Source organism: Tursiops truncatus, chromosome 3 (genome assembly GCF_011762595.2).
Source record: "Tursiops truncatus isolate mTurTru1 chromosome 3, mTurTru1.mat.Y, whole genome shotgun sequence".
NCBI classification, from domain to species: domain Eukaryota; kingdom Metazoa; phylum Chordata; class Mammalia; order Artiodactyla; family Delphinidae; genus Tursiops; species Tursiops truncatus.
This window is the reverse complement of record NC_047036.1, coordinates 7,908,039-7,928,354: the sequence shown is the minus strand read 5'-3', so window position 1 is coordinate 7,928,354 and position 20,316 is coordinate 7,908,039. Positions and strand designations below refer to the sequence as shown.

The 20,316-nt window shown below is 44.8% G+C and overlaps 1 protein-coding gene and 1 non-coding gene across 3 annotated transcripts in view; one reads left to right on the top strand and one right to left on the bottom strand.

Moving 5' to 3' along the window:
* Positions 1-3,590: 3,590 nt before the first annotated feature.
* Positions 3,591-3,660, bottom strand: LOC117312031 (small nucleolar RNA SNORD123). The gene has a single exon (XR_004526209.1). It is a non-coding gene; the product is annotated as a small nucleolar RNA SNORD123 (small nucleolar RNA).
* A 2,842-nt stretch (positions 3,661-6,502) lies between these two features.
* The window catches only part of SEMA5A (semaphorin 5A), a 479,761-nt gene continuing 465,947 nt past the window's right edge, over positions 6,503-20,316 (top strand). For both annotated transcript variants that reach the window (XM_033852756.2, XM_073802003.1), the window contains exon 1: positions 6,503-6,836. The gene's annotated coding sequence lies outside the window, so the exon portion shown is untranslated. The remainder of the gene's footprint in view (positions 6,837-20,316) is intronic.

The window sequence follows — 20,316 nt, the reverse complement described above, 5'->3', positions numbered from 1 at the left end:
GGATCCGTCACTTAGTAAGAGAAATATGCTGCATCAATGATTGAGGATTTGTGAATTTTCCTTACAATACTGTAGAGTTTTACTTTTTATATTTTGAAACTCTTTTGTTAGTTGTATACGTATCTGTATTTCCTAATGAACTGAATCATTTTTAGATAATAAATATTTTTACTGAAAAATATTTTAATCTAAATATCTGTGTTTCTGGTATTAGCATTTGTAAACTAGCTTTATTCTGACTGATGTTTGTCTGGTGTATTTTCCCCTTTGTGTATTGTGCTTTCTGATATAACCAGATTTTATATATTTACTTAATTTCTTCTAGTTTTTCTTCCTACAACTTTTTTCTTTACAGTTGTCTTCGTTCCCTTTCTAGCCTTCTACTGGATTGAGCAAGTTGTCTTTATTTCATCGTTTTTCCTCTCTACCGTTTTAGAAGATTGTATCTCTGGTTGTTCTTTTGTAATTACGATTACTATCCTTGATATTTTAACAACTGTGTATGAGTTAACTTCTAAAGTTAAATATTTCTGCTTTTTCCTGGAATCTTACTCTCTTCCCCCATTTTCTTGTTAGTCATTACTCATCCTTCCAATGTCAGCTCAAATGCCACCTTCTCAATGGTGCCTGTTCTGACTCCCCAGACTAAAGCAGACACTCCTAAACTTGCCTTTCATAGCACTTCCCAGGGCTTATGCTGACATACTTGTGAGATCAGTCATTGATTCCCACCTCCCCAAGGTAATTTTGACAGGGCGGGCATTGGCTATGCTGCTCTCCCTTCTACTCAACCTGCATCCAAGTGCCGGGCACATGCCAGGCAACAAGCTATACTGAAAGCAGAAAAGCAGTGTGGGAGGGAGGGATGGAGAGAAGGAGGGCTGCATGGGTGGTAATGCTGAGAGATGAACCTGCAGGGATACTGGATCTGGAAGAGTCGTACATGTTCTGTCAGTTAGAAATCCCATTCTTCTGCGAAAACCAGAATAGAGACAATGATGGATAAAACAGAAGGGGAAGTCATTTCTTTTTCATGTTATGAAGTCTGCAGGTAGCAATCCCGGGCTGATAAGGAGGCTTCGTAAAGTCACTAGGGATTCAGGCCTTTTTTTTTTTTTTTTTCTTCCCAGCTTTACTATCCTTAGCTCATGGCTTATATCCTAAGGTTACCTTACAAGTCCAAGATGGTGGCTGGAATTTCAACTATCACAACCAAGTTCCAGGCAGGAATCTGGAAGGGGGAGGGAAGGGCAAGAAAGAGTACACCCAGATAGGTGTTGCCCCCCTTTATGAAGCCTTCCTTGGAATCCCAGGGACTTACACCTTATTCGTCATGGCTAAATTCCACAGTCAAACCTAGGTGCAAGAAAAAAAATTATTTTCAAAGCCAGGAAGATTACAGTTTAAATATAATCAGGGGGTCTATGTTATTAAGGGTGATGGGGACAGGGGGTGCTGTTTGCAGATGATCACTGTGGTGTAGTGATATAGACTAGGGGTGACAGGGAGACAGGTAAGAGGAGGGGTTGGTATTTTGGGTGAGAGAAGTTGACATTCTGCATTAAGGCAACGATAACGGGAATGGAAAGAAGGGTCTGAAATGAGATTTGACAGACGGTGCGACAGGATCCTTAACAGTTCATCTTCCTGCTGATTTGCTTCAGAAGACACTTTGCCTACTGGTGTAATTTCACTTAGTAGATATTCTTTTCATTGAATTCAAGATCATTATGAGTTGATCTCCCTGGTAAATGATGGAATTAACTAAGACAGACTAATTTGTGTTTCTAAATCTGTGTAGGATAAGCATTATTTTAAAAAATATATTCCCAAATGTACTTATTTCCCCACCAAAGCTCTATTTCCAAAGACAGAGGAATATAGAGGACATTGATTAATAAGTATCAAACATATATATATATATTTAAAAGTACAGTCTTTCTTTGCTTATAGATACTCAAGATATATACAAGGCTCAGTGTCAGAAAATTACACTCAGGAGTGTTTTATCTCCATGCTGCAAACTATTTGCATTTCCTGTAGGTATTCCCGCAATCTTTTAAACTTAGCATTTCCCCCCCACCCCCCGCCCATACAATACTTATAAAAAGGCGACTTGAGGTATTTTGAGCATACCGATTTTATTTTAAGGAAAGTGGGTTGCTAGAAAAATATATCTAGACATTTAACCATAAACACCAGGAAAAATACTTCAGATTTCTAGAATACTTTGGTCTTCTGGATACATAGCTGAGGTAAAAAACATCTTTTATTAATAGACCCTTCCTGGAAGTGAGATTAATTACTAAGCTTTTCTAAGTAAAAAATAAGTGAGCATTTCTTGTTGAATATATGCCCTGATCGTTGTATCCTTGAGTTCTTGCTGAGGTCCGCAGTAGATAGATTTTAAGCAGGCTGTTCCCTTGAACGTGGCTGTGACGTCTGGGAAGGTGGTTTTCACCTGTGAAGTGAGATCAAGAGAGCTCACTGGTGAGCAGAGCTCACCTGGATGGGGCGAGGGCCAGGTTACTCTGTGCTAATCTGCACGGAACAACCAGCAGTGGCAAAGCATGTTCACCTGGCCAGACGTGGGAAGCTTGAAGCAGGCCCTGGATGGACTTGGGTGGAAACTGAGACTTCAGAGAAGGGGACACGATGGAATGTCCAGTGCACAGACTGGCAGAGCGCTGGTGCCCACGTGGTTGACCTGGTCCTTCCATTCAAGGTCCAGGAAATTGCACTTTGTCCCATGCCCATGCTCAGATGTGTCATAACTATTTTTTCCATTCTATCCTAGTTCCTGGGCTGCTTTTTTGGAATAAAACTGGTCTGCTTACCTCTGCCAGGGGAGTGGGCTGCTACACTAAAAGGGGAGTGAGCGTTTCTTGGGTTAAAAAAAACCTAAAGAGTTTCTGGGGAAGTTCAAGGGATGTGAGTAGGAGCTGATGACTCCCTGAACTCTCCTTTCTCGGTGATTCTTCATCTGTAAAAATTCTGGGGAGCATCCCAATGTCACCTGCAACCTTATTCATGGGTCTTCCAAATACTTAAAATTGGTGAACAAAACGCAGCATTGTGCAATTTTAGTGATGCTCAAACAGATATCTTTTTATCAATGTTTGGCCATTTTAAGAAAAAAAACTGATGGGGTTGATCAGATGATCCAGCAGTTGTTCCAGTTCTTAAATGCCATGGATCTAAAAGAAGGAAAACAGGGGGGAAAAGAGAACATATGTTGATGGTGATTGTAACGTGTTCCCGTCTCATTGGTAGGAAAATCCAGTTACGATGTAAATGTCTGGAGTCACAACTTCTGGGCTGAAGTTTTTCATGATATTAATATAATCTCATCGCATTGTAAGGATCACCAACAGCAAGGTTTCCCTTAAGGTCACTTGTGACCCACAGCAGCATCATGATCTCTTCTGGGTGATGTTCTCTGCAGCCCCCTCCCAGCTTCTCTCCTCTAAGTTGGCAGTTTAACCATGTGGCTGGAATTCAAGCACAAGGGAGGGAAGAAAAGACAAGACAAAATCAATTACTTACTTCAGAGACATAAGAGATCCTTCATAGTTCCACCCAGAAACTGAGGTGAATCAGGAAATGGATGGCGTTTTTCAAATCACATGAATCAGCGCCCCAGAATTCATCATTTCCACCACGCGTTTGGTTGGATTTCTCATTCTTTTACATTAACTGCATGGCTTACCTAACACAGTTTAGGGAAAGCTATGATTTCATTTTTAAAGGAAGAGAACTAAACAGTTTTGTTTTGAAATGATCACCTCCAGTTTTGACTGTGATGTGTAGCAGCTTAATGCCAGAATTTCTTCGGTGAGTAGTTCTAAGGAAAAATCCCAGAAATTGCATTTGGAAAAAGGAAACACCTGTGGATTCTTTTAAATACTTTTTGTTGTAGAGCGCCTACTTCTGTGCTGGGCCCTGGGTGAGTATTTCACTTACGTCACTTTCTTTTTCCTTTACTGTTTACAAGGACCTATGTGACAGCAGGTTTGTTTAAGCTCCTGATGAAGAAACTATACCTCAGAAAAGTTCAGGAACTTTCTCCAGGTCACAAGGCAAAGTCATGACCAGTTTAGTTCCATTTTGCTTTAAAACTAAGGATGCACCCTAAATTATTATTTGGTTTCTCCCATTCCTTATTTTTATTATTAATGTATTTGTAATTCATTATCACTAAAATACATATTTTAATAATGCTTTGGTATAGTCTGTAAAGTACCTGTAAAATCGACCCCCCCAAACATACATATAAAGTTACATAACTTATTGAATTAAATGTTACTAGCCCTCCTGGGTTATGGAGTAGATAGCTACTTCCTTCCCACTGCTTAGCTCTCTATATGCAGAGAATTTTTTTTTTTAACGCCTTTAACTGTAGTGTTGAGGGGCAAAGAACAAGGAGTAGTTAAACACATTTGGGTTCTAGTTTCTTTCTCCCTTTGCCCTGGCATCTGGAGGATACAAGGTCAGCATATCCACCCAAGGGTTGCAAGGTCAGGTGTAGGGCAGTGTCCTCCCTCCCCTTCCCACCTCCCCAGGGACAAGCAGTCGGGCTAGACCTTGGCCAGCCTCCTCCTCCGGGGGGGAGCGCTCCTGGGCCTCTGTGCCACGTAAACAGGAGAATCGGAATGTCGGGAATGGAGCTAGTGCCCCACGTGTCAAGCACAGAAGGAGGCGTGTTAAGCTTTTCATTAAGGCCCCAGGAGCCCGGCAGCTGCCAGGCACCAGGCTGAGCGCTCCCAGTACAACCCAAGGAAGAATGCACCTCCGAGACCCGCCCAGCTACTGACATTTCCTCCGGACGTCTTAAAGGAAATCCGAGTGAGGCCTTGAGTACCCACAGCAGCTCCATCACCAGCGCTACAGAGAGACTGGAGTTCTGAGGCTGGGCTGAGCTTCCATGGAAACCTGCGGAACTACTTTCATTTAATTCTTTTATTAAAAAAAATATTTCTAGAAACTAAAGACAAATCAATGTCAATTTGTTTTCCGATTCTTTTTCTCTTGGATCTGCGTGGCTACAGCGGGAGCCATGACACCTTGCAGCTAGAGATGGGTTCTTTGTCTTGTAGCTGAACTCAAGGGCACAGTCTTGGGCACGCTGGGCCACTCCCACTATCGGGAATCCCAAGACCCGGCCACTGGCCCTGGAGCGGCTGTGTGAATGTGGGCCGTAGAGCTTTCCATTGTCACTGCGGTAAGAGGGTCGTGGTGGGGACGTTCATGAGTTTCCTTACGCAACGGAAACTTGAAAGGCACCCTTTGAGGCCGAGATGGAGAAAAAAGGGCCCAGAGAGACTGTTCCCCACCCCCATCCAGAAGGAAAGGGTCAGGCGCGGCCCTACAGCTTTCCCTACCGAAGTTTTGCAACAGAGTATCAACAAATTTTGCAACAAATTTCAGGAGTCTTGAAAGGTACTCTGCTTTCCAATTAAGAATCTTTTCACCTGAGTACTCGCTCGATAAAGGCGAAAGATTCGGCAAAAGGGCAGCAAGTATCAATAACATTTGCCCCATAATTGGTCGAGATAACTTTGTCCATCTGGCGGCCCCCTCTCTGGCTCAGCGTGGCCACCTGGGGACCCCTGACCTGCCTCCCTGGTTCGCTGCATCTGTTCGTTTCTCTAACTCAACTCTGCTGAAACTGAGCCGATCTAGCCGGGAGGCGCACCCCCAAATCGCTCCTCCAAGAATCCGCAGCAACTCCCTCGGTCTTTAAGAAGTTTCCAGCTCAGAGCGCGCAGGAGGATGTCGCACAGAAAGAACAAAATCACAGAGTCGGAGTCGGGAGGACCCCGCGGCCCCTGCCCCCGCTCTCATCACACGGCCGGATTCAGCCGGGGGACGCGCACGTACCTGGAGCTGAGGCCGGCGGAGTGGACGCGCCACATCTCGGGTCTCCGCCCGCGCTGCCTCCGGCCCTTTATGCCGACCCCCCAACTCTCCCCAGGTCCCCTCCCCCCGCAGCAGCCACGTCGGAGCTGCGGGACCGGGGGCGGAGGAGCTACAGAAAGTCTCTGCAAGGCGGGGGAGAGGGCGTCCCTGAAAGTCCAGGCTCGGGCGCAGTCGCACTGGGCAGGCAGCAGTGGGGCCTCTGGAGTTCAGGGGGACGCCGGGGTAGCGGAGGGGGTCCGGTCCCGGGAAGGGGAGGTGTCAGGGGAGGGGCCCAGGGAGGTCAGAAACGGGGTGGAGCGCTCGGGTTTCAGCCGGGCTGGGAGGAGGAGGAGGAGGAGGAGGCGCGGCAGAGGGGGCGGGGGCCTGGGCGGGGCCTGGGGCGGGGCGAGGCGGCCCCGCGCTCCCGGCCAGTACTCCCCGCGCAGCTCTACTCGCCGGGAAGGCGGCGCCGGCGGCGGCTTCTCTCCCTGCGTCGGCTCCCGCGCGCCGCGCTCCCGCCGCGGGTGGACTCCGCAGCCCCTGGCCGCTCGCGGTCCCTCCCCGGCGGCGGCCCCCACCCTCCACTTCTCTCGGCTGGGGCGGCCCAGCCCTTGTGGCCCGTCCGAGGGGCTCTCCTCTCCCACTCGGGCTCCTCTGCGGAGCTGGCTGGAGCACCCAAATTTGCCTCTTCGCCCGACGACCCCGTTGGGCGCGAACCTGCTCAACCCCGGTCCGGCCGTGCGCCCGGGGACGGTGCGCCTGGCGCTCGAGCCGGCGCCCCAGCCCGGAGCGCTGCGAGTTGGGGGTGGTTCTGGGCAAGTGGCGGGGGACGGCGGCTGCTGCCTCGACTTCCCTCGCCGGGCGCTGAAGAAGCCTCTCAGAGCTGCTCCGGGTCCCCGGCGCTGGATGACTGGCACGAGGAGCGCGCCTCCCACCTGGTGAGCGACCCCCCCGCCCCGTCCCCGCGTGGCCGTAGCCGCAGCCCCGACCGAGCCCCTTTGGGGCCAGGACCCGGGGGCGGCAGTGGTCGGCGGGTGGGTCGAGTCGATCTCGGGCCGGGTCGATCTGCAGGCACTGGGCGGGGGGCAGCCCGGGGGCAGGGTCAGGACTACCGTCAGTGCAGGGGCGCGCACAGTTGAGCTAGTACACGGGCTGGAAGTTTGTGTCTCTGCCTTTGCAGAGGTCTGAGTGTGCAGAGGTAAGGAGCGGAAGCGACCCGGTGGGCGCCCGGGCGGTGGGAGAGAGGGCACCCCTACCCAACACCTCCATAAGGTGCGCACTGGAGGTCTTTGCACGCAGCCGGCGCGTGTCCAGGCTCGCATTGTCGGGAGCTAAAAGCAGGGGTCCCGGTGGCCGACACTTCGCAGTCCGGTAATCGCCGCCCGGGGCAAGGTTTTTCTGGGCGAGTTACTGGGGCTTTGCGGCGCCCGCGAGAACCCGGGAGGCGGTGGGACTTGGGCTCAACTCCACCGAGCGCTTTGGTTAATGAGGGAGACTGAGGCTGGCGGTCGCACAGAACGCCGCGGCCAGGGATGTAGGGGCCTGGGGAACCACTTGCTCCATGGGCTGTAGCCAGCCCACTCCGTTTCCGCGGGCATCTCTACGCCGCTCCACGATTTCGCATCCCCTGGCTCAGGATTTCGGGGCCGGAGGTAGATCTGGGCGCCGGAGGGAAGACGTGCGATGGAGACGCCGCCGAGGAGTGATCTCCCCGGGATCGCTCCCCGCGGCGCTCGGTGCCCGGCCTAGCTCAGTCAGATCCCGATTCCCCGGGCTTTGGCGGGAAGCGCGTTCACCTCCTCGCCCTTTCCTCGCTTTGTACCTGGATGCGGATGTTCAGAGTTGGGATTTAACTTTCCTGCGCTTGCGGCGTCCCCGGGATCCCCGGCAGGGGGCGCTGAGAGCGAGCTCAGGAAGAGGGCGAGAGGATGCTAGGAGCCCTCGGTGCTGGGTGAGTGGGTGGAGGTCCGAGTCAGCAGAGCGAGACCAGGCGGATCTTGCAGTGACTTCACAGAGGTGGAGGATGGTGGAGGAGTTGGTCAGTTGACCTGAGGGAGCTGTCAGCCTTGTTAGAAGAAGGGACAGGAAAGGTGGTTTCCAAACTCAAGGCCCTTAAGTAGAAAGACTCCTTTCAGAGACAAACGTATCCTTGTAAACTGTTCCTGTTTGTGCATCTGTCTTCCTCCCTGTGACCGCTGTATTTACTCAGAAAGAAATCGAAATTGAGTGAAGATAAGGTGAGTTATGTTTAATATTGACATTAAGTTCTCAGGTGCACATTAGTTAAAATGCCAGGAGTTACAAATAATTGTCGCATCTTTTTTTTTAAATTGAGGTTTATGTTGAATCTCTTATTTAAGCAAAACAATTGTATGTCACAGTTAGCTTATCCAGAAGAGTTCTGTCACGATGGCCACCTTTGGAAACGACAGATATGTTATTAATTATAGAGTTAGTCTTTCCTAAGGAGACACAGAAAGACAAAAACAGACTTTACCAGGGAAGATTTTTAACACCTAATTAGGATTGCTAAATTAATTGCTAGTTAATGCCACTTTCATTATTGAAGAGAGGGTAAACTTTATCATACGCTATTTTGAGTGACCAATTCACACTTTCAGTTCAGGCAGATAATACCTTACCTTGTGTATCATTTAAATAACTATTCCTGTCTATGTCTGCGTTTACTGCAGAGGAAACAGGGATTCTGTACCCCCAAAGATTTTTTGCCATGCTTGTCTTAAATGAAAAAGCAGTCTGAAATGTAACTGCTTGGGCCCCTTGAAGCTTTTTTCTTGAGTTTCTTTCTTGCAGAAATTTTGCCACGAAATAGCAGCTCATCCACAGTGCTGCACGGGTCACTCTCATCATTTGCACACTCATGGAATTGTGGGGGTGATGAACTGATACCTGCTTTTACATGCTTTTAGCCTTGTATATACTTCCTTAATAGGGAGAAGGTGGATGATGCTAATCATTTTATGCCTTTTACAAACTACAGTAACTTATTTGGTTGTTTTAATGGCAAACAGCTGTGAGATTCCTGCTGTGAGCAAAGACTTTGGTCTCCTGGGTGGTAAAGCTTGCCTTTGTCCAAAAGAAGTTTCTGAGATGTTCAAAACTTGGTAAAAATAAACCTGTGCTCTTCACTGCTGTCTCCTTTTAAAATGATTTCTTCTCCATGTCTGGATAGAATGAAACATAGAAACATATAGTGCAGCGGCTGTTAAAAGATGTCGGCCAGTGGGGCATGATGAATTACGCATGTTCTAAACTTTTGCTTAAGTTTTAGCGTTTGTAGACCTTCTGAATCCCCATTCACAGCTTTGCAGTGAGAAATCTTGCTTCACTTTAGATTCTTGATCGGAGATGTTAAAAAGCAGCAAACTTTTCTCTGTGTTGTATGCTAATTGCTCAAAATAACAGATGCCGGTTCCTTGGGACTCTCTCATATGCCCCTGATACTAGAGAGAGCTGCTTAGCTGAATCATTACATAATTTTTTATTAACTTCGTGATTATTTTTAATGATTCCAAATGTCTGTTTTTGTTGTTATAAAGTCATTGAAATTAAGGCTTTTCTTCTGATATGCATACGGGAAAGTGGTGGAGGGGGGAACAGACCTTCATTAAAGGTCCCACCAAAGGTCTAAAGGCATTCCATTATGGAAACAAGTGATCAGCAACTCTAGAGTTAACTAAGGTTAGGAACTAATCCCTAACAAGAAATTTGGATCACAGAATCCTCCAGTTTGTGAGACAGAACAAGTTAATTAGTTTATAATATGTCAGAGTCAAGGATTCCGTTTTTGGAGTAGTCTATGCACAGGTGTTTGAGAAAAGTCCCACATCCTGCAGTAAATCCCCCATAATTCTTGATTCTAAAATCACACCATATTTGTGTTTAAAAATGCTCCTGACATTGTTGCTACAGGTACGCAGACAAATTGCTTAGAGTATAATTATAACACCAAAGTGACACGTTTTTATGTTTAAAGTTAAATAAAATTTTTTAAAATGTAGCTTTTGCCCTGGAGCAAATTGAGTTGCACTGAAGTGCAAAGTGTGTGCACAGAATCTGGTACATTTCTGCCCACACGTGTCTATTTGCATATTTATATAGAGAAAGCGAACAATTTTCTTAAGTCCTAAGATGAGTACACATAAGCACTTTAAGCTGTTTATACTATCTTTGTGTACTGTTGTTGATAAAGTAGACATTTTCACATATGTCTCTGGCAACCTTTTAAAATTGAGATGCAGAAGTTTTGTTGAAAATTACTGGCTTTTATCACTCTGCTTGCTGCCTTGTAGAAACGATCAGCTGTAGATAGGGGGCAATCTGCTGTCTCTAATTCCTGCACAAATTGGTGACATATTAAAGATAAATTCAACAGGTGAGGAGTAGCTAGTTCATTGGGAAGCAGTTTGAAGAAGCAGCTTTTGTTGTGCTTGCTAAAGATATCACTGATTTCTTTGATGAATTTATCAGGTACTGGGTATCTTAGAATCAATTTCTAACGACAAGAAAAGAGGAACAAAATTAAAGTAAGCTGGAATATACATAGACAAACTTGTTTTGATTCAGAATTTATGCCAAACAGAACAAAGCAAACGAAAACTTGATCCAAGAGAAGGTCCAGTATAACAAGTAACTTATTATAATGTACTGGTATTGACACAATTAAGCTTTGCCATCTAAAGGTTCTAGAGCTAGGGAAACTTGGCTCTGAATTTCACAGAGTATTCCGAAGCAACTTCAAAGACAAGTTATATAGTTCCCTGGGGTGTGACATTTAAAATAGGATGAACCCAATGGTGGGCTCAAGAAAACAGAAAATTTTCTCAAAGGAATTGCTGTTGTCTTTTTTTCTTTACCTTCTTTTATTGTCCAAGATTAATGGTTGTTTGACAAGAGCAAAGTTGAGCACTTTGCTTCTCTTTCCTAAGTTTTAAAATGTATTAGGTTAGTACTGTTGCATTTGGAAAAAAGTAAATCATTCCATTCTTTACTCTTTTTTTTCTACATGTACTAGAATTGGCTTCCTGATTAATATTGAAAACCACTATATTTTAAAAAAGAATAAAGTTTTAGAGGGTGAATTTCTTTTATTTCTGGAAGGCCATGGACTCACTAATCTTTATCTTCCTATCTGTCATTCATTACTTGTCACCATCTCTCTGGGGAATCAGCTACACTAGGATTCACGTAGAATGACGAGGAGGTACACATTGGAACAATTTTATTTTATGTTGCATTTTTATGTCCATTTGAGAGTAGATTACATTACTGCAATAGGTAATTCAATTACAGATATGTATGATAAATAACCAGGAGACTGATGCTATCAGAAGGCAACTCTACTGGAGAAATAATACTGTATTTGCTGAGATGTGAAATTAAATAAGTTCTAGGAAAGTGACCGTCAGGATGGAGCAAGGACAAATTGTTCACAGGAAATAGAGCCTCTTTCAATCAGTTCACATTCACCCAACACTTGCAACGATATATGATATGCCTATGCAAAGAAAAACAGAGTCAGAAAAAATAAAAAGCAGTCAGAAAAATTCTGCTAAGCCATTTCCTGTAAGTTGTCTGCAGAAACATAAGATGGCTAGTGCCTGCTGTAACTTCCCGGAAGAGATCCGTTTCTCACCAGCTGACCCCAATACAATTCCATACAAAGAACTTCCCTTTCTGTAAAAGAAACTGGAGATGTGACACATCTTGGGGAGGGCTTCCAAACCTGTGCTCAGTCAGCCACCAAGGATGCAGCTGCCCCACGGCCAGGACTACTCAAGCACTCAGTGCCAGGCCAGCATCCCCGACAGAGGCCAGGGGCATTTATGGCTGGACATCCTGCAGCCAAATGGGCTTTAGCATCAAACCCTGCTTCTGTGATTCCTTTTACAGGGCTGAGATTTAGATCTGCTGTAAAACTTTACCGATTGTAAAGCTGAGAACATTGTGTGTAGCTGGTAGCATAAAGCAAAAATAATTGCTCTGGATGTCAACCGTCCTTTCTTTGTTCAGCAGACGTTGCTCTTAAGCCATGGCTCATGCCAGTCGAGGTACATGTGGGAACTGAGTAAGAATTTGCTTCTGAGACGCCTGTCAATTCCTGCCTGTTCTAGCTGTGGACTTGACTTTGGGAAAGTTAATGCTAGGAAAGCTGGGTAGAATAAATTACCAGAAGCCCGGGCTTTAATAGAGTACTTGCCTAATTGGGCAGGGCAGTTGGGAGAGGCCTTGGCCTCCAGTGAAGCACTTGATGGCCAGGGAGAGGTCCCCACGGGACGGGCCCGCCTACTGTGCTGGAGCTATGTCAGCGGTGGTTGGACAGGTTGCAGGCCAGCTGGAGAGGGGTGGTGAGGGCAGCAGCAGTTCACAGTGGCGTAACTGTCCCCGTGTGACTGAGGGGTGTCAGATAGAGGTCCTGGGAGGGCTCTGCACAGAGGATGCGGGCGGAGCATGTGGATGGACTTGGAGACGGCCAGGCAGCAGTGGTGGGTCAGGATGCCAGGCCTGCATCGCCCCTGGGGGCCCCCACCTTAGAAGCAGGTCCTCCAGAAGATAGAAGGGGAGGAGTAGCCAGGAAGTGGGGTAGGACTTCCCTACAAGAGTGATGAGGATGTTGGGTTGCTCCAACCCAACTTGCTGTATTGCCTTTTTTTTTTTTTTTTTTTTTTTTTTTTGTGGTATGCGGGTCTCTCACTGTTGTGGCCTCTCCCATTGCTAAGCACAGGCTCCGGACGCGCAGGCTCAGCGGCCATGGCTCATGGGCCCAGCTGCTCCGCGGCATGTGGGATCTTCCCGGATTGGGGCATGAACCCGTGTCCTCTGCATTGGCAGGTGGACTCCCAACCACTGCGCCAGCAGGGAAGCCCCATGCTGTATTTCTTAAAGACTTTCACCAACAGAGAATGGAAGCTTAGCAGCCACATGAGACTGCCACTGGTGAGTCTTCCATGTCTAAAACAGCGCCTGGCACACAGGCTGCCCTGGGTTCATACGTGTGGTGAATGAATGAATCAGTAGATGCCTTTATGTGGTATATAAATAGTACAGACTGCGATATAGTGTCCTGGATAAAGGCTGTGACCTTACTAAGACTTTGGGGGCCAACCGTGGAAACTGAACACTATTTAGGTGGAGAAAAGTGTTTCAAATACCCCCAAACTGATTTATTTGCAGAGTCTTGAAATAAAGATGTCTTTGTGAGTCAAGGACTGTGCACTTCACGTATCCTAATACAGGGCTATTTGCACCGTTGTAAATGCTTGTTCCGTCAATTGATGACCTTGCTGGACTTGGAGATTAGCATAAAACACTTTATGTGTATTCAAATAGTTTATTAAACATAAAAAAGTGAAATTCAGGGATGTTGTTTACTTATTGAGACCAGCTCCCCTCCCCTCGCCCACCCATAGGCACAAAAATTCCAGGGAATGTATTGTATCCTCATGATGTATTTTCACACATTACAGAGACTTCTAGAAATTCTAGAATATTTTAGAACTAGGGAAGCCTTTCTTATTTTATTTCTGCGATGAGGCCCATAAGCCTTGTCACTTAGTTGGATTTATAGATTTAATAAGCTGAAACAGATGAGTGGATAAATAAAATGTGGTCTAGCAGCAATATAATGGACTACTATTCAGCAATCAGATGAATGAACTCTTGATAGAAGCTGCAGTAAGCGTGAACTTGGAAACATTATGCTTAGTGAAAGAAGTCAGTCACAAAAGACTGCATGTCGTATGATTCCATTTATAGGAAATGTCTAGAAAAGGTAAACCTGTGAAGGCGGAAGGCAGATTCGCAGTGGCCTCAGGCTGGGGCTGCAGGTTGGAAGGCACTGCAAATGGGCAGGTGGGACTTTTCAGGGCAATGGAAATGTTCTAAAACTGTATTGTGGGGATAGTCACACAGCTCTGTACGTTTACTAAGAATCATCGAATTGTACACTTACAGTGTGTGAATGTTGTATCATGTAACCTATACCTCAGTAAAGTTGTTTACAAAAAAAAGAAATCTGGGACATAATTTCTAAAGTTAGAGTACGTGAAACCCCATGACCTAAACAAATCCTGCTGTGTTTCCTGGGAACTGTGTCTGTGTTTCCAGGGTTTTCACAAAGCCTAGTGCCTTGGCCACCAGATGCCAGGACAAACAGCCTCTCTTTGATCCCATGGCACTTCCTGGGAAGTGTATCAGAGCTGTGATCTCTGTCATGAAAACAAGCAAACCCAGGTTGTTTCCAGATGAGACCACGGAACCGAATCAAATCCATTAAACTCATCGGCCAACCTGGCTACTCCATGTTTGCTACACCCCGATTCCCAGTCGTTTGTTAGAGGATACTTCTCTTCTGCCAGTTTTATTGGTACATGGACATCGCTCCAGGAGTGGGGGTGGAAGTCTTTGAAAACATAGTCTCCTGATCTCATTAGAGCTGCAGGGTCTGGGACTCCCAGAGCATGGCTCTGCTCGCCAAGGGATGCTGGTTTCCTGGGATGGACCAAAGTGCACAACACCTGCTTCTGTACCCTTGTTCACTTAGCAGAGCTTTCGCTTCCCCTGGTGAGGTTACTTCTAACAGCCAGAGCCAGTGGCGCAATGCATAGTTTTGAATGCCCAGAGCCTGAATGGTTCAAGTGGAGAGCGCCTTTTTTTTCCCCATTAGAAGAAGAGCCATAGGATCACTTATGGCTCTTTCCATTTTTCTTTGACATGTTTTTGCAGTTTAAAGCACAAGCTGAGGTTAGGTTATGGGTAGAGATACATATGAATTGCCTCTAATTTCACTCTCTTGCCCTTCCCTCCTCTGTTTCAACTCCCTTCCCCATGTGGAAGGGACCTCCCAGGCTTTGTCCAGGCAGTGGCATCTCCAGTACCTGCCTCTTTGCTCTGGGGATTCAGAGCTGCTGCTGGATGCTGTGATATCGTAGGTGTCATCGACAGACATGTTCTTTGGCTCAGTCTTGTCCCTGGGCTGCTTCATGTTGGCTGGCTCGTATAAGTCAGTCCTCATCTAGGTCAGTTACAAGTATGAGGGGAATGCGGTGGCTATTTAATTTCATCCCAGCATTTGTTTCACATCTGATGGTGCTCTCAGGCAGGGAGAAACATGCATCGGCTTATCGGGTGAGAGAAGCACTTGTGAGAAGGCAGTGGGAACCTCTCCGTCCCTCAGCCTCGAGTCCTGATGGAAGAGATCGGAAGCCTTGGAGCTATGCTTCTCAAGGCCCTTCCTCTTCTCCACCTTGAACTCTCAATTCCCTGGCCCCTGGTCACAAAGCTGGTGCCAGGAAGGTGAGGATACCTGAACCCAGATGCTTCAGTTGACAATATTTTCCACTCCACCTGTCTATCCCCACTTTCCTTACAATGCACATCTGAAACCAGTGTAAATGCCCCTCGTGAATGGAAATTGTGCCGTAGTCGGGGGTGGGGCTGGGTGAGGGTGGATATGGGAGGTCCTGGAGCTCTGCACCTCCAGGCAGGGCACATTGGCTGTCAAGGCTTCCCAAGCAGAGTCCTAAGTCAGGCCTGGAGCCAGATTTACTCCCTGTGTGCCAGCAGTGATGGAATTCCTAGCTTCTATTGCCAGCTTGTGAAAGAAAATCATTCAGGAAACTGCAAGCTGGTGAGTAAGAATTGCAAAGATTCATTCACTTGAAAGCTGACGCCTGAAACTTTTATTTAAGTTCGAACAGATTCTCCAGGCCCACCTGCTGGGTTTCCATCTCCTTGTGGTTTATCTTGGTGCAGAGGAAAGTCCGTGGTGGTAAAGGGCTCACGGTGGGGATCTTGGCGGACACCCCCCAGAGATGGTACTGGCAGAAGGGCCTTCTGGATGTCCCACACCTCACTCATCCCTGACCCAGGAATCTGTGCAGTAAGGTCCACTTCTTTTGAACTCCGTGGAGTAAATACCAGTGCTTGGACGTTAGTTGCTAAAGCTGTAAACCCCAGTTAGACCGTAGAGGGGAATAGTCAGTCTTCATAGTGGTTAGACACCTTGTCAATTCAAATACGTTGAAGACACTTTTAAGAAGAATGTCTGTCAATGAATTAATTGTTTATTGAGGGAGGCTCAAGGAAATCATGGCTAGAGGAGAGACTGACTTGCCCAACATGGGGAAGAGAATACAGAGAGTAACATACCTTATGTTTTTGATTAGGAAGAATAGTACTTCCCAAGGCCTACGTAGTATTTAAAAGGGACTTTTTTTTTTCTCATATAATGAAAATAATAACAGAAGATCAAACACTTCAGATTCAAACCCACTTTAGAAGTATATCTGATTTATTTGTTTGGGTTTGTGAATGGGAGTAGTACTAGCTTTGGAGTGAGTTTGGGAAATAGATAAACATTCTTCATTTAATCTTTGGGACCCTGAGTTCCTTGATAATCTTTCAGAGAAATCTCAGTTTTTCTTCTGGTGGCCAATTACTTTGCTCTTTTCTGTCAAGAGGGAAAAGAATATCATGGCCTCTTACCTAGTAAGTATGGATTAGAGGAGAAACTCAGTCAGGTGCAGATCTTGTTTCATACTTCTCCAGAGTGTCACCCATATCTTTGTCCTCTATCAGAATGCCCAGCTCCATTGGTGCATTGGTTTGGGGTCAACATGAAGAAAGGACACAGAAAGGAAGAGAGTGCCCTGAATGCTGGAAATCCTTCTGCGCTCCAGAGAATGTTGGTTCCATTTAGTCTTTTTTTTTCCTTTTAATAAATTCTATACTGACTTTTTCTGTCCTCCTCTCACAACCCAGTGATCCTTTTTTTGCAAAAGCAGTCACAGCTCTGATCCTTCCCGTCATCAGCAAGCTTGTGATCTGCAGAAGAGCCACGAAGCACCATGTCACGCATTTGCGTGGGAGCACAGCCCCAGTGGACTGGGACACTGGCCAACTTGCCCCTTGGAGTGGGCACCATGGAGGTTGTGACCCACAAAGCGAGGCTACGAGTTCACCCCTGGGTGATCTGTAATGTGGAGTCTCTTTCATTTCTGGTGGTAGTGCGTGAACGTTGATGCAAGTTTTGGATTTGCCGCTAAGTGCCTTTCAATGGGCTTTTAATTTTTCATTTTTAAATTAAAAGTGTATGTGTGCCAGAAGAACTGGCCTCGGGGCCCAGATTTCCTGCCTGGAGGTCGTTGGAGATGGGGCTAAGTGGGAAGAATAAAAATCGTGATTGGACGCTTGGCAAAAATCATCATTAAGAGGCCCAGGCAAAGGGCACAATTAGTGCACGGCTCAGATCGGAGACGGAGGTGGGAGACCCGCAGGGCCAAGTGCCCTTTGTGGGTTCTTCTTTAATTGCACCGTTGAGTGAACACCCAGTTTAATTAAGCCTGCGGGGGTAGACTTACGATAACAAGTCAAAAGCATGTTAGGAAAGGCTGCTTGCTTGAAAGGGTATGGGAACCCCTCGTGTTTATCACTGTTACTCTTAAGGTGAGTGCTACCCTGTCTTTTTATTTTATTTAAAATTTTTTAAATTTTATATTGGAGTATAGTTGATTAACAATGTGGTGTTAGTTTCAGGTGGACAGCAAAGTGATTCAGTTATACATATACATGTATTTATTCTTTTTCAAATTATTTTCTCATTTAGGTTATTAGAGAATATTGAGCAGGGTTCCCTGTGCTATGCAGTGGGTCCTTGTTGGTTACCCATTTTAAAGATAGTAGTGTGTACACGTTAATCCCAAACTCCGAATTCATCCCTCCCTGCCTCCCACTCACTTTTCCACTTTGGTAACCATAAATTTGTTTCCTAAGTTGGTGAGTCTGTTTCTGTTTTGTAAATAAGTTCATTTGTATCATTTTTTTTTTTTAGATTCTGCATATAAGTGATATCATATGATATTTGGCTTTCTCTGTCTGACTTACTTCACTTAGTATGAAAATCTCCAGGTCCATCCATGTTGCTGCAGATGGCATTATTTCATCCTTTTTAATGGCTGAATAATATTCTATTTTTTTGTTTTGTTTGTTACAAGGTATTTATTTATTTATTATGAATTTTTGAATTTTATTTTCTTTATTTTTTTATACGGCAGGTTCTCATTAGTTATCCATTTTATACACATCAGTGTACACATGTCCCAATTCATCACACCACCACCACCACCCCGCTGCCGTTTTCCCCCCTTGGTGTCCATACGTTTATTCTCTACATCTGTGTCTCTATTTCTGCCCTGCAAACGGATTCATCTGTACCACATTTCTAGGTTCCACATATATGCGTTAATATACAATATTTATTTTTCTCTTTCTGTCTTACTTCACTCTGTATGACAGTCTCTAGATCCATCCATGTCTCAACAAATGACCCAGTTTTGTTCCGTTTTATGGCTGAGTAATATTCCATTGTATATATGTAGCACATCTTCTTTATCCATTTGTCTGTTGATGGGCATTTGGGTTGCTTCCATGACCTGGCTGTTGTAAATAGTGCTGCAGTGAACATTGGGGTGCATGTGTCTTTTGGAATTATGGTTTTCTCTGGGTTTATGCCCAGTAGTGGGATTACTGGATCATATGGTAATTCTATTTTTAGTTTGTTAAGGAACCTTTATACTGTTCTCCATAGTGGCTGTATCCATTTATATTCCCACCAACGGTGCCAGAGGGTTCCTTTTCTCCACACCCTCTCCAGCATTTGTTGTTTGTAGGTTTTCTGATGATGCCCATTCTAACTGGTGTCAGGTGATACCTCATTGTAGTTTTGATTTGCATTTCTCTAATAATTAGTGATGTTGAGCAGCTTTTCATGTGCTTCTTGGCCAACTGTATGTCTTCTTTGGAGAAATGTCTATTTAGCGCTTCTGTCCATTTTTCGATTCGGTTGTTTGTGTTTTTAATATTGAGCTACATGAGCTGTTTATATATTTTGGATATTAATCCTTTGTCCATTGATTCATTTGCAAATATTTTCTCCCATTCTGAGGGTTGTCTTTTCGTCTTGTTTATGGTTTCCTTTGCTGTGCAAAAGCTTTTAAGTTTCATTAGGTCCCATTTGTTTATTTTTGTTTTTATTTCCATTACTCTAGGAGGTGGATCAAAAAGGATCTTGCTGCGATTTATGTCATAGAGTGTTCTTCCTATGTTTTCCTCTAAGAGTTTTCTAGTGTCTGATCTTACATTTAGGTCTCTAACCCATTTTGAGTTTATTTTTGTGTATGGTGTTAGGGAGTGTTCTAATTTCATTCTTTTATATGTAGCTGTCCAATTTTCCCAGCACCACTTATTGAAGAGACTGTCTTTTCTCCATTGTATATCCTTGCCTCCTTTGTCATAGATTAGTTGACCATAGGTGCGTGGGTTTATCTTTGGGCTTTCTCTCTTGTTCCATTGATCTTTATTTCTGTTTTTGTGCCAGTACCATATTGTCTTGATTACTGTAGTAATCTTTCTAGTATACTATACTTTGTACTATACTTTATAGTATAGTCTGAAGTCAGGGAATCTGGTTCCTCCAGCTCTGTTTATTTCCCTCAAGACTGCTTTGGCTATTCAGGGTCTTTTGTGTCTCCATACATATTTTAAGATTTTTTTGTTCTAGTTATGTAAAAAATGCCTTTGGTAATTTGATAGGGATTTCATTGAATCTGTAGATTGCTTTGGGTAGTATAGTCATTTTCACAATATTGATTCTTCCAATCCAAGAACATGGTATATCTCTCCATCTGTTTGTATCATCTTTACTTTCTTTAATCAGTGTCTTATAGTTTTCTGCATACAGGTCTTTTGTCTTTCTAGGTAGATTTATTCTTAGGTATTTTATTCTTTTTGTTGCAATGGTAAATGGGAGTATTTCCTTAATTTCTCTTCCAGATTTTTCATCATTAGTGTATAGGAATGCAAGAGATTTCTGTGCATTAATTTTGTATCCTGCAACTTTACCACATTCATTGTTTAGCTCTAGAAGTTTTCTGGTGGCATCTTTAGGATTCTCTATGTATAGTATCATGTCATCTGCAAACAGTGACAGTTTTGCTTCTTCTTTTCCAATTTGTATTCCTTTTATTTCGTTTTCTTCTCTGGTTGCCGTGGGTAGGACTTCCAAAACTATGTTGAATAATAGTAGTGAAAGTGGACATCCTTGTTTTGTTCCTGATCTTAGAGGAAATGCTTTCAGTTTTTCACCATTGAGACTGATGTTTGATGTGGGTTTGTCGTACATGGCCTTTATCATGTTGAGGTAAGTTCCCTCTATGCCCACTTTCTGGAGGGTTTATTTTTATCATAAATGGGTGTTGAATTTTGTCAAAAGCTTTTTCTGCATCTATTGAGATAATCATATGGTTTTTCTCCTTCAATTTGTTAATATGGTTTATCACATTGATTGATTTGCGTATATTGAAAAATCCTTACATTCCTGGGATAAACCCTACTTCATCA